This window comes from Triturus cristatus, chromosome 9 (genome assembly GCF_964204655.1).
Source record: "Triturus cristatus chromosome 9, aTriCri1.1, whole genome shotgun sequence".
NCBI classification, from domain to species: Eukaryota; Metazoa; Chordata; class Amphibia; order Caudata; family Salamandridae; genus Triturus; species Triturus cristatus.
In genome coordinates, this window is record NC_140592.1 from 370,775,840 (window position 1) to 370,788,700 (window position 12,861).

General features: G+C 46.9%; 1 protein-coding gene across 1 annotated transcript in view; it reads left to right on the top strand.

The window, feature by feature from the left end:
* SEMA3G (semaphorin 3G) overlaps nt 1-12,861 on the top strand; it is a 193,569-nt gene that overhangs the window by 138,839 nt on the left and 41,869 nt on the right. The window lies entirely within an intron of this gene.

Consider the following 12,861-nt stretch of genomic DNA (forward strand, 5'->3'; position numbering starts at 1 on the left):
TTTTTGCCTTTTTATAGATCGTTTTCCAGCAAAAGAACGGTTTGGAAGGATCAATATAGCCCGGGGCCACTAATAATAATAAATGCATTTGGATATTGCTGTCCATTTCTGACTGAGGCCTTTCACTTCCTAAACATATTAAGGTCATTATTATCACGGGTAACCACTGACAATTAATCCTCAGTAGTACATCTCCCCATTTAGGCTCATTCATGCTGGGGGATAGGATATTCGTCCTCATTTAAATATGACTAGATTGATGCCATGGAATTTTTCTTTGTAATTCACTGGAAAAAAAACTTTAATTGCCATTCAGTTAATATTTGTGAGGGTTACTAATAGCTGCAACAGAAAACCTACAAAGATGATTTAAGAAAGTAACTTACACTTTGCAGAATATTTCTGTCAAAGACTGCATTCTCACCTCAGTAGTTAAGGTTAAAAGAACATTGGAGAGTAAAAGATAATTTTACATCCTAAATAAATTTACACCTCCACCCACTCGCTCTATTATCCCATTGGCTCCAAAGTTGGAAAAACCCAGCACTGGATTCTTACTTTCAGTTACAGGCGAAGTTGACGTAAATTGGTCAAAAGTCTTTGGGGAGGGAGTTTAAAATAAGCATTGCCAAAGCCAATAGGGCTCACCTTTGGTACCTATTGGCTTTGCCAATGCCTTTTAATGGTGCTAAACAGCATTTGTAAAAAGTGATACTTTTTCCAATGATGTTTAGTATTGGGAAAAACAATAAAGCAGCTGTGACGCAGACACAGTAAGCAGTAACGCTTACAGAATGCCACGGGCATCTTTTTCTTTTCTTTTTAATTAATTGGTCTAAGATGGCGGTGCCACTTAGATCTGTGGAAAAAGCATGTGAGCAAGGTAGATGCTCATGGGTGAGATAGTAAATTGTGGTAGGTAGTAGCGGCTGGCAGGGAACGGGGTGGCGGCCAGGGGGGTTTGAAAAAACGAAATATTAAAAAAAGACTTACCTCTTCACTGCGCCGTCTCTCCTCCATCGTTGCTTCTCTTCCTGATGAGTCCAGGAATCACACAGGCTCCCCTAGGCCAATCACGACACTGCTGTCAGCATGACAGCAGCGTCGTGATTGGTCTAAGCGCCGTGTTTGGTCACTGGGAGCCTGCGCATGTTCTCCACCAAGGTTGTGTATTACAGCCAAGTCGAGAACATGCTAAGTGCACACAACTGTTTGGTCGACCCAAAACGGCAGACCAAACCAGCATGCGCACTTAAGTGCATGAACCACTCCTTCCCCTGTGACACCAGCCCCGTAGCTCAGAAAAATTCAATCATAATAATCATGTTATCATCATTTTATTTTTCCTTTGGGGCGACACTCCTCCGCCTTAGCGGAGGAGCCGGCCCTGGTGGTAGGGAAGAAGCGCATCTGGGAGACAGCTACGAGGAGTGCAGGGGTTGCAGGAAGCAAGTACACAGGAGAAAGAGAGAGCAGACACGAGAGAGAGAGCAAGCTCAGTGCATGTGAGAGAGCAGGTATTTGGCAGGAGAGAGGGGAGAGAAACACAAAGGGAGAGAGATGGAAAACACATGCACCCTGAGTGCTTTACCAAAAAGTAGTTCCCTAAAAGTGAGTAGTGAAGGACAGAAGTCAGCCAGTCAAGAGGCTGAGGAAGAGGCTATGCTCCAGGAAAGAGACAGAAACAAGACGGACAAGGAAATGCATTGAATAAGAAGCGAGAAAATTAGAGTGACAATAAAGTCAACCATGATAAGCAATGAAGGGGCTGTAAATCTCTGTCATTTCTTTGTAACCCTACAATAGGGCTTTTGCATCCACGCTACCTGTTAGACTCCACCTGAAACAGCGCTTCTCACTTTTGACAAGAAAATACCCAAAGGACACTTCATCCATGAAAAACAGAAAAGCAGCAGACTGAAAGTATACCAAACCCAATAGCCTTTTAGAAAACAGTTTCGTTTGATGCCTTTGGTTTGCCATCTTTTTAATTCATGGACTTTTCTATTTGCATCGAAAAATGGTAGTGAACAGGGCCATATGATGTATCTTTTCTTTAACACAGGCAAGAGGTTAAAATGGAAAGAAGACTTCTCAGTGAAGGTCCCAGGCCTTCTCATTTGTCGCAGGGTGCTTTCTCAACTGTGATCGTTTATTTACCCTGCAGCCACCCTACCGTGCCGAGAGGCCAAAGATATTATTCCTCCCTCCTCAGCCTACCACAATTATATTTCACCCAACCTTGCCTAAGAGCTGGAGAGGATTACTCAAACATCTTTCCCCCTTCCACCCTCCAGGCCTTGTCAACATCTGGGCGGAATTCCTGCTACACCCGTTTCCACCCACAAATTATATTTCCTAAAGGCCGGGAGATTTAGCTCTACATCTCTCCCCCCTCCACCCAACCTCACAAACTTTAGCCAAGGTGTGTAGTGGAATGTGTTGGCCTTTGCTGTGCTGCACCCTCTACACGGCACCATATCAGCCCTACCAGGACCCCTTTGAGGTGTCCCTCTGCCTATTTGTCCCTCCCGCCCCCCTTATGGTCCCCGAGTCAGTTCCCACCATATCCCAAAGTGTGGGAGCTGTGGGAATTATGTTTTCTTTTAGTCTATATTTTATCCTACTGGGCAAATGTCAGCAGCTTTAGCGTCCTAATACTTGCGAACAGGTCACCAGGGCAGCTGCCAGCTGTTTAAGTCTCCCAAAAATGAGGGGGTGGTTAGAAGTATCTCCAGCTGCCACGGCACCCTGTCCACAGTTGTAAACAGAGCAGTGGGGCTGTTGACAGCTGCCCCTGTCCTCCCTCGCCCTCAAAAAGATGAGGATAAATTGAGGACCAGAGTAGCTACCAGCTGGCTTGGAACTATTTTATTTTAATAAAGATGAAATCCTCCGCCACCCTTGGAGAAGGCAGAGGGATCCACCGGTGGACACAAAGTACTCTCCTCCTGGAACTTGGCAAAGGCCAGGAGGGTTCATGAAATGTCATCTACAGGAGACAAAATGTCGTGGGACATTCAATGTAGTTATGGAGTTGAGTGGTTCCAGCCACTGAGCCTCCCTTGCCTTGGTCAAGGACGGGGAATGGATTTTAAAAATGCAATACTATATAATACTGTTTTTTCTGGCAGAGAGGTAGCTGTATACGGTCTTGGTACATCTTTATCCACATTTAATTGACGCTGAGAGAGGATTAGAACAGCTTACGGCTGCCCTGTTCGTACTTGCAACAAGCATTTGCAAAGCAATAGATCTCGCATTTATGAGAGTTTAAGCTACTACCAATACAATAGCTTAAAATCTCGCAAATGTGAGCCCTTTTGCATTGCAAATATTTGTTTTTACTAGCGCCCATGCGGCGCTTTTCCATTCATGAAGGCAGCGCCCCTTTCTTTAGACCAGCCACGTCTAAAGAAAGGGGCGTGTCCGACATTAAAGTGAACCCGCGGCATGAGGGCTTTAACAAAAAAAGCATCTTTTTGTCAAGTTGACAAACAAATGTTTTTTGGGGTAATAGCGCCCATGCCGCGCTTTCACTTTAATGTCGGCCGCGCACTTTTCTTTAGACACGGTTTGTTTATAGAAAGGAGCGTGGCTTCTATGCACGTGAAAGCGCCGCATGGGCGCTAGAAAACAAAATAAATAAATAAGTAAGTATACTTAAAGCGGACCGCGCTGCTAAAATAAAGAAAGAAAGAAACGCTGCCGCTATAGTTAAAGCGGACCGCCATTAGTCAATAAAATAAAAGCAGGCAGCATGCTGCGAGGTAGTGGGTGGAATAGGGGCAAATCATAAAATGAAATAGTGCTTAGAGCCAAGATAAAACAGACCATTAACAAGACAAGTAAAAGGTCCAGTCGTTATGGGAGGTAATAAATGCAGACAAGGCGGTACCAAGGAGGGACTAACAAGTCTTTTAACCCCTTGAGTGCCCCGCCCTTTCCACGCCCTGTGCCGGGCGTTTCATTAGCGGGCGGGGCTCATGACGAGATAGTCTCGTCATGGGCACAGCGCAACCGCGGCCCATGACGAGACCATCTCGTCATGGGCACTCAAGGGGTTAATGACTCGGAAGCCAGCGTTTACGGAGGACAATGACACAAAACAATTACAAATATGGGCAGAGAGTGGGCGGGGCTTCAAGTCTATACTCCACTACTGCATGCCTCGCAGCAGCGCATGCGCAGCCAAGGCTCGACCTACAAAAGACAACGGGGCAGCTGTTAATTGTCCCAGTATGATCTTAAAATGCAGGATGCGGAAGTATAGTGTACGTACTAGGTCATCGCATAAGGTCATCAACAAAACAACTAAACATACCCAGAGCAACAAACACATGAGTATCCTACGTCTTTAAATAGTCTTTATCCATCAGTGATGCCATTACTGATAAATTGATAAATTATAATATGATGTGGTATTTTGTGAGTGAAATAATATGAAACATTATAAATAGCAGATAGCGGAGATAAGGCTAAGGTATACCTTAACTATTCGATTTCACAACTTTGATCTTGTAGTCAGCACCACCCCCTCCACTCTTATACATATATTATGTAGCGCGAATTCAACCCAAGGATATTGGAGCGTTTTACACGAGCACCAGTCGCAGTTCGCAAGGGAACAATCATTTTAGTTTTTAGGCACGGGTAGATTAAGTGATTTGCCCAGAATCACTGGATATCATTGTTGAGCCAACGCTGAAACTCAACACCGGTTCCCCAGTTTCAGAGTCGGCAGCTCTGACCATTACTCCACAGCGTCTCTCCCAGCTCTTTAAGTGGGATGAAAAAACTGGGTGGTTTCTCAAAGGGGCGTGGCCTATGTAATTAAGGGCATGCTTTAAAAACACCTAAGCTAAAAACCTGTGCTTAGCATAGTGTGCCGTATTTTGCTGCCTCTGTCATTGCATCCAGCTATATAATACAGCAAGTAACATTAGAACTACAACAAGCCAGGACTATTGGCTTTGTTAATGGACGTTAGTTGCATAAGATAAACAAGCAACAACTAAGGCTTCGTTGCATAGCATATTGAAAATGCTTCAGTTCTGAAATGATGAGATTCTGAAAGAACTATAACGAATCACTTTGGCGTTGCCTAAAAGGCTGCAAGGGCGGTACTGCTGAAGAAGTAAGATTCTTTTTTCACGCTGAGGGTGAGGGCAGAAATGGAGAGCCCGATAGGGACCCGTCTCGACACCTACTTTTTAGAACTACCGGTGCTGAGTTCCGGCAGGACCCGGCCCACTTAAAGCCCTGCTCTCTCTAAATGTAATGCTGCCCTCGAAATATCCACTTTGACCCTGTGGCCATACTTAAGTATGAGCCCGCAGTGTGCCTGATTGTCCGGCTTTAGGCCCCTATCCCCTGCCCAGCCCATGTCTTGAATACTGCGCACGTTTAGCCTTTACGTGGTGGCATCCCAACATGATAAAATTACGTGAGCTCTATTCCAGACCAGAAAGGGAGGCCGTCGGTCCTAAACTCCTCCATACTAGTGTGAGACCACCCAGGCTAAGGCCATGAGGCAGCAGGGTCCCAGGGGGCTACGATCGTCATCGTTTAAATGGTTTGTTTACGGTCCGCGGGGAGCCCCTTCCGCCCCTTCGGGCAGCATCTGAAGGAATTCTGGGCTTTAAAAACAAACTTGCTAATCACTCAGTGTTCACGGACACCAGGGGTAGGGTTACCGGCGGGGTGTCAGAGGTCTCGTGATGGGGAGAGAGTCGGGCATCTTTCCATTGGTTGAGGTAGAACGGGAGAAGGCAGGGGGAGTTTGGTGTGGCAGGAGAGATGAAATGAAGGGAAATAAAGGCAACTTTGTGTCTGACAGTTAACACTTGACTTGCAGAGCATCGGCAGCATTATTTGGGGGTCAAATACCCCCCAAAAAGCACGAAGGTTCGCAGTGCATTGTGGTTTGTGGATATTTGTACGGAGTGACGTCCATCGGCAGATCCATCATGGCGCCTGTATGCTTCAATGCCTTCGGATATTATATTCATGCCTGAGGTGCATCAGAGGAGCTGTGGGGAAGGAGCGTGCTACAGTTCTAAAGGTGCTGTGATAGGGGTCGAGGTGCATTGACAAAGCTATTTTGAGAATATATTTTCCTAAAATCCTGGAAATGCTTTTTTTTTCTAGGGCGTGCTGGCAGAGCTCAGTTGGAGTCTCACACTTGAATAGCAGTTTTCTTTTTTTTTTAACGCCAAAAAAGACTTGTTGGGAACATGTCATCATAGTTGACCTGGAAACAACTCTGCCTATTGCTTTCCATTGGCTCTTTGTTTTGTCACTCTTATTTTCTTCCTTTGTATTCAATGGCTTTATTTGTTTTAGCATGTACATCTAGTCTTTGTTCCTCCAGTGGAGCATCGCCTATTTACCGTCTCTCTGATCTGCTAATTTTATCTTTCCACATGTGCCTGCTTTGCGGGACCTTCTAAAATGTATTTTCCTAAAAGCACTTCATGAGAGTGTATATGTTCCCACTTTTCTATTTTTCTCTCTTCTCTCTTCTTCAAGCACAATACTTTTCATAATATTATTTGCTGCTCTTAAGTAGGCTTTCACTTTAAAAAAAGCTTTGCCCTTCAAGTTGATCTTCCGTTCACTTTAACCCCATGCTGTTTTGGTTTTAAAACAAAGAAAAGGCATTGTCATTTACAATGTCAGTAGCATAAACTCGCATAAAAGCAGTGTGTGGAGTGCAGCAGTGTGCGGCGTGCAGCAGTGTGAGGCGTGCAGCAGTGTGAGGCATGCAGCAGTGTGCGGCGTGCAGCAGTGTGTGGCGTGCAGCAGTGTGCGGCGTGCAGCAGTGTGCTGCGTGCAGCAGCTGCGTGCAGCATGGAGCAGTGAGTAATGCAGCAGTGTGCAGCAGTGTGTGGCATGCAGCAGTGTGTGGCGTGCAGCAGTGTGTGACGTGCAGCAGTGTGTGGCGTGCAGCAGTGTGTGGCGTGCAGCAGTGTGAGGCGTGCAGCAGTGTGAGGTGTGCAGCAGTGTGAGGCGTGCAGCAGTGTGTAATGCAGCAGTGTGTAATGCAGCAGTGTGCGCAGCAGTGTGTGGCGTGCGGTAGTGTGCGGCGTGCAGCAGTGTGCGGCATGCAGCAGTGTGCTGCGTGCAGCAGTGTGTGGGTTGCAGCAGTGTGTGGCATGCAGCGGCATGCAGCAGTGTGTAGTGTGCAGCAGCGTGTGGCGTGCAGCAGCATGCGGCGTGCAGCAGTGTGAGGCATGCAGCAGTGTATGGCGTGCAGCAGTGTGTGGCGTGCAGCAGTGTGTGGTGTGCAACAGTGTGGCGTGCAGCAGTGTGAGGCGTGCAGCAGTGTGAGGCGTGCAGCAGTGTTTCATGTAGCAGTGTGAGGCGTGCAGCAGTGTGCGGCGTGCAGCAGTGTGAGGCGTGCAGCAGTGTGAGGCGTGAAGCAGTGTGTAATGCAGCAGTGTGTAATGCAGCAGTGTTTGCAGCAGTGTGTGGCGTGCGGTAGTGTGCGGCGTGCAGCAGTGTGCTGCGTGCAGCAGTGTGTGGCGTGCAGCAGTGTGTGGCATGCAGCAGTGTGTGGCGTGCAGCAGCGTGTGGCGTGCAGCAGCGTGCGGCGTGCAGCAGTGTGAGGCATGCAGCAGTGTGAGGCGTGCAGCAGTGTGAAGCGTGCAGCAGTGTTTTGTGTAGCAGTGTGAGGTGTGCAGCAGTGTGCGGCGTGCAGCAGTGTGCGGCGTGCTGCAGTGTGAGGCGTGCAGCAGTGTGAGGCGTGCAGCAGTGTGTGGCGTGCAGCAGTGTGTGGCGTGCAGCAGTGTGTGGCGTGCAGCGTGCAGCAGTGTGAGGCGTGCAGCAGTGTGAGGCGTGCAGCAGTGTGCGGCGTGCAGCAGTGTGTAATGCAGCAGTGTGCGGCGTGCGGTAGTGTGTGGCGTGCAGCAGTGTGTGGCGTGCAGCAGTGTGGTGTAGTTTGTAAACAACAAGAAAAGCGGACATCAAAGGAAGGGTGGGAGGGAACGAGCATATGGGGTGTGAGTTATAACGAAAGTTAATTGTTGTAAGAGGGGTTGCAGGAAGTGAGGCCGCTGGCGCCGGGATCGAACCACAGGCTCTGCCGTCCGGAGTCCACATCTCTGACCACTGCACCACGCCTCTCCCTCTCTTTTGAAGAGATACCTCTGTGTCGGCGATTTGTATGTGTTGATGCATAGCCACGAGTGTCTGCGCTTGTGAAAGCGTTCCTTATCTTGTGCCCAGGATAATAGCCTTCTTTGTTTGTTTACTGAGAGTTTAGAAGTGTGATGCGTTAAGTGTGTTTCCCACAGATGTTGCGAGGCCAGTTCTCCTCAAGCCTCACTTGCCTTTGCCCAGCAATTTGTTTGACTGTTAGCCTGAATCTCCTTCCAGATTAATGCTTCTAGAGTGTTCAGAAGGCCCATTCTTACCGATGGCAGGTACTAAAGAAGGGCACTGTGCTGTGCTAGTGCATGCTCGCGGAATCCAAATTTTGCCGATGACGTGTGTTGTGGGAGATGGAATAGCACCACATAGTACACCCAATTCCCTCACATGAATGTAGTCTCTTTAAGTCCAACATTTAATTTCTGAGAGGATTGTTAAATACGAAGAGGGCAATGGACGCAAAATGGCGGCTCGCGTTAAGGTAATTAAAGTCTGGCGCCCTCAATCTTCCTCCGTCTTTGTGTAAGTCTCGCTTTCTATTTGTAAAGTTTCAGAATTTGTCCCTATATAGTTGCCAGAATTTGAGGTCCTGCGGCATTTCCTTTGCCAACTTTTTACGTTTTCCAGACGCTGTGGTTATAACCAGTGTCATGAAACAGTGCAGTGAGTAGCAAGGCGTCTTTATTGCATCACAATTACCGCATTTACAGTACCCACCACTACTATATCGCCAAAGTAAGTAGATGTGAAGTTTTTGAATTTAGAATTTTGAATTTTAAATCTATACTTAGTATGTACACGCAAGTTGCCGATATAGTGGTAGCCAACATTGTGGAGGCAGTGTTTTTGTAACTCGATATTTCGACAGCGATATAGTGGCATGCACCAACGCGATTGATAGTTGTGTGCCAACATTGTTTGGCATTTGTCACGGTGCCTACTAGAGGAGCAAGGCACCCACGACGAAAAAAACGAGGAAGCAAAAAAACGGATTTACTGGTAAACAATGTTTTCCGCTCTGACGTTGATGTGGAGCACAGCTGAAAAAAAAATACCTCGCAATTTTACCAGTGTCATGAAACAGTGCAGTGAGTAGCAAGGCGTCTTTATTGCATCACAAATACTGCATTTACAGTATCCACCACTACTATATCGCCAAAGTAAGTAGATGTGAAGTTAGGAATTTTAAATCTATACTTAGTATGTACACGCAAGTTGCCGATATAGTGGTAGCCAACATTGTGGAGGCAGTGTTTTTGTAACTCGATATTTCGACAGCGATATAGTGGCATGCACCAATGCGATTGATAGTTGTGTGCCAACATTGGTTGGCATTTGTCACGGTGCCTGCTAGAGGAGCAAGGCACCCACGACAAAAAGAACACTCAGCTAAACTCACGAGGGAATGACTGACCGTGGTAGGGTATGTGCGTGTGTGAAAGTAATCGCGATCGCGATCACATCAAAGCGGCCGTGCGACCCGCGAAAGTGAAAGCAAACACAGTGCTTTCAGGCCTCCAAATGGTGCGCGCGCCCGGCCGACGCACCTGCACTGTATTTGGAGGCCTGAAAAGCCACTGTTTGCACTTCCAAAAAGCGCTGTCTCAGGCGAGACCTAAAAAGCTTTGCCCTTCAAGTTGATCTTCCGTTCACTTTAACCCCATGCTGTACTCTTTATTGTTCGTTCACTTCCACCACCTCCTCCATGTTGCTCTGCCTCTGCTTGCTCTGCTCCCCACGCCCTCCATGTAGCTTCCCCCACACTCCCTACGCTTCCCTGCCCCGATGATTCCACCCTGAGTTTTGCTTACCCTCCTTCTGTTATTTCACCCTCCAAGTTGCTTACCCCACCTGAGTTCTTCCCACACCATTTTCTTTCCCCCAACCTCATGCATTCATTTTTTAGTTCTCGTAGTAAACAAAAAGTAGAAAAAAATGAGTAATTTTTAGGCATGTGCATGCTTGGAGCGTGTGCCTACTAAATGACACAGCTGGCCAGGTAGGCTCTTTTCTGTGTACTAGCCATGCTGAATCAGGGATGCTGTGCCGCATGGTAAAAACCATTGCAACCCCAAATGGTCCAGAAGGCGAGACATATTGGCTTTGTCAATACTAGGGTAGACAACGAGGGTACTTTAGGTTAATATTGTGGTGCAGTGGAAGGTTTTGAGGTGCCTTACTGGAGCTGTTTGAGGGTTTCAGTGTTGAATAACATGAGCGGATGCAGTTTAGAAGTAGGACGCGTTGGAAGAGTTTCAGAGGAGTTGCGCGCATCTTGATGCAATGATTATTGCTCTTAAGGTCTGGCTTGGTGACATCTTTAGCTGTTTGGCCAGCCTCTTGGTAAAAAAAATATATAATAAAATTAAATACATACATGCACGGATACTAGCCTTTGCTCAGCCCTCTTCATCTATTGGTCTGTTCAAGTGTTGTTCACCATTTTACACCGCCACCGTAGCATACAGCATGTGTAAATGGGCCAGCCCACTTCATCCATTGGGTGTCTTTCACTGTGAGTGACGGCATTTTTCCTGATCTCTTTTACAAATTCACCTGAATAGGAGTGGACTTCGGCACAGGAGCTGGTGTGTTTGGGCTGGTGGGCCACTTCTTTATTTTTATATTTTTTATTTTTGTATCCAAATGCTTTTTGCACTCGGTGACGTTATATGTTTCCCCCTTCTCTGTTTCCCACTTCTCTGAGCACATTTGTTTTCACAACATTACAAAGATGGAATTTTTCACAACTTTGTACTTACACTCTTTCGTATGCTTTCACTTTTAAACAGCTTTGCTTTGCAAGTTGATCTTCCATTTGCTTTAACTCCATGCTGCACTCTTTCTTGTTAGTTCGCTTCGACCCCGCCATGATGATCTGTTTCTGCTTGCCCTGCTCCCCTCGCCCTCCTGTTGCTTCCTTGCTCTCTGTGATTTCACCCTGTGTTTTGCTTACCCGCTCTCTGTTATTTTACCCTCCATGTTGCTTCCCCGCCTGTGTTCTTCCGCACCATGTTCTCCCCCCACAACTTCACCCATTACTTATTTAGTTCTTGATTACTGATCCAACTTGGATCGGTAAGCAAAAAGAAAAATAAAGCATTGCATAATTTTATAGGCGCCTGCATGCTTGGTGCGCGCGCCTACAAATTGACCCAGCTGGACATGAAGGTTCTTTTTTCTGTTTATTAGCCGTGCTGCACCAGGAATGTGGTGCTGCATGGCAAAAAACCATTGGCAAACCCAAAAGGTCCTGTAGGCGAGACCTATTGGCTTTGTCAATACTCGTGTATACAGCGAGGGCACTTCAGGTTAACATTGTGGTGTAGTGGCAGGTTTTGAGGTGCCTTACTAGAGCTGTTTGTGGGTTTCAGTGTTGAATAACTTGGGCTGATGCGGGTCAGAAGTAGGACAGAAGTAGGACGCGTTGGAAGAGTTTCAGAGGAGTTGTGCACATCTCGATGCAATGATTTTTAGGTTGAGCCTGAGCCAGCGCGCATGCGCTGCTCTGCGAGGCTGCTTGTAAGCACTCTAAACTACTCCATGTGGGTCTGACTCCTCCCACACATAGGATTGGTTTTTGCTAGTGTCTTTCGCTAATGAAAGCACACAAATGGCTAAAGGCGGGTGCATGTCCCATCTTCTTTTTAATGTTCACTCCCATGGTGTTTTGCTCTCGGGAGCGAGCAGCGGCGCGCAGGGTGGCAGCTGCAGTCCTCGTGGGTCAGGTTACACATAACGGGCCGTGCTTTCGCTTTTGCTTGTTTTTTACAATTTATTACGAACGGGCACATATGTGGGCGCTTGCGCGTCCACTTTATATTTACAAAAAGCGCTCACCTTGAGGTCACGCTTTAATTTTAAATATTGTTTTTGTTTTTATTCTCTGGCCGCTTTACATTTACACAAAAAGCGCTCGCAGCATGCCGCAATGTCCGCTTTACCTTTAAACATTGTTTTTTTTGTTCAGCCATCCGCTAACTAAAGCCATCCGGTGTCTACCTACGTCGCAAACGCATCATCTTCCAAGAAACAAGCATGCTCCTGAACCTTTTGATGATTCGTCAGTGAGCGCCCTCGCTGCTCGTGTTGACTTTAACAGTGCTTGTTCTTAGTTGTCATGGATTACATTTTGTAGTTTCTCTGTGACTGGGTTGTGGGGTTTAGTGCCTGCTCTGGCATTGCTTTCCCACTTTGATGAGCGCCACATACTTTTACTTGTTCAGTGCTGTGAGCAGACGCTGGGTTACTGCTAACTTTGCAGTTGCCATGGCCAGCATACTACATTAGGAGTGGCTTCAGGAGCAGTGCATGTTAATTATTAGTGCAGCTCCAGGAGCGCTGCACGTTTGTTTAGTAGAGTGGCTGTAGGAGCGCCGTGTATTTTCCGCTTGGAGCGGCTACAGGAGTGCTGTGTGTTTCTGCTTGGAGCGGCTGTAGCAGCACTATGGATTTGCTCTAATAATGTCTTCGAGGGCACCATTCTTACGGGGCAGCTGCTTTGAGGGTATAAATTAGCAGCTGCGAGAGCGCCGCATTGTTAATTAAGCAGGCAGCTGTGATGTCTCAGAATATTATTCTGAACATCATCAGCAGACACCATATTTATCTCTCACTATCTTTGTGCTATGTTTTCCTAGTGTGTGTATATAGGGGTGAATTATAAACTGGTTTGGAATTTTTCTTGCCATTTTTAGGTCTCGCCTG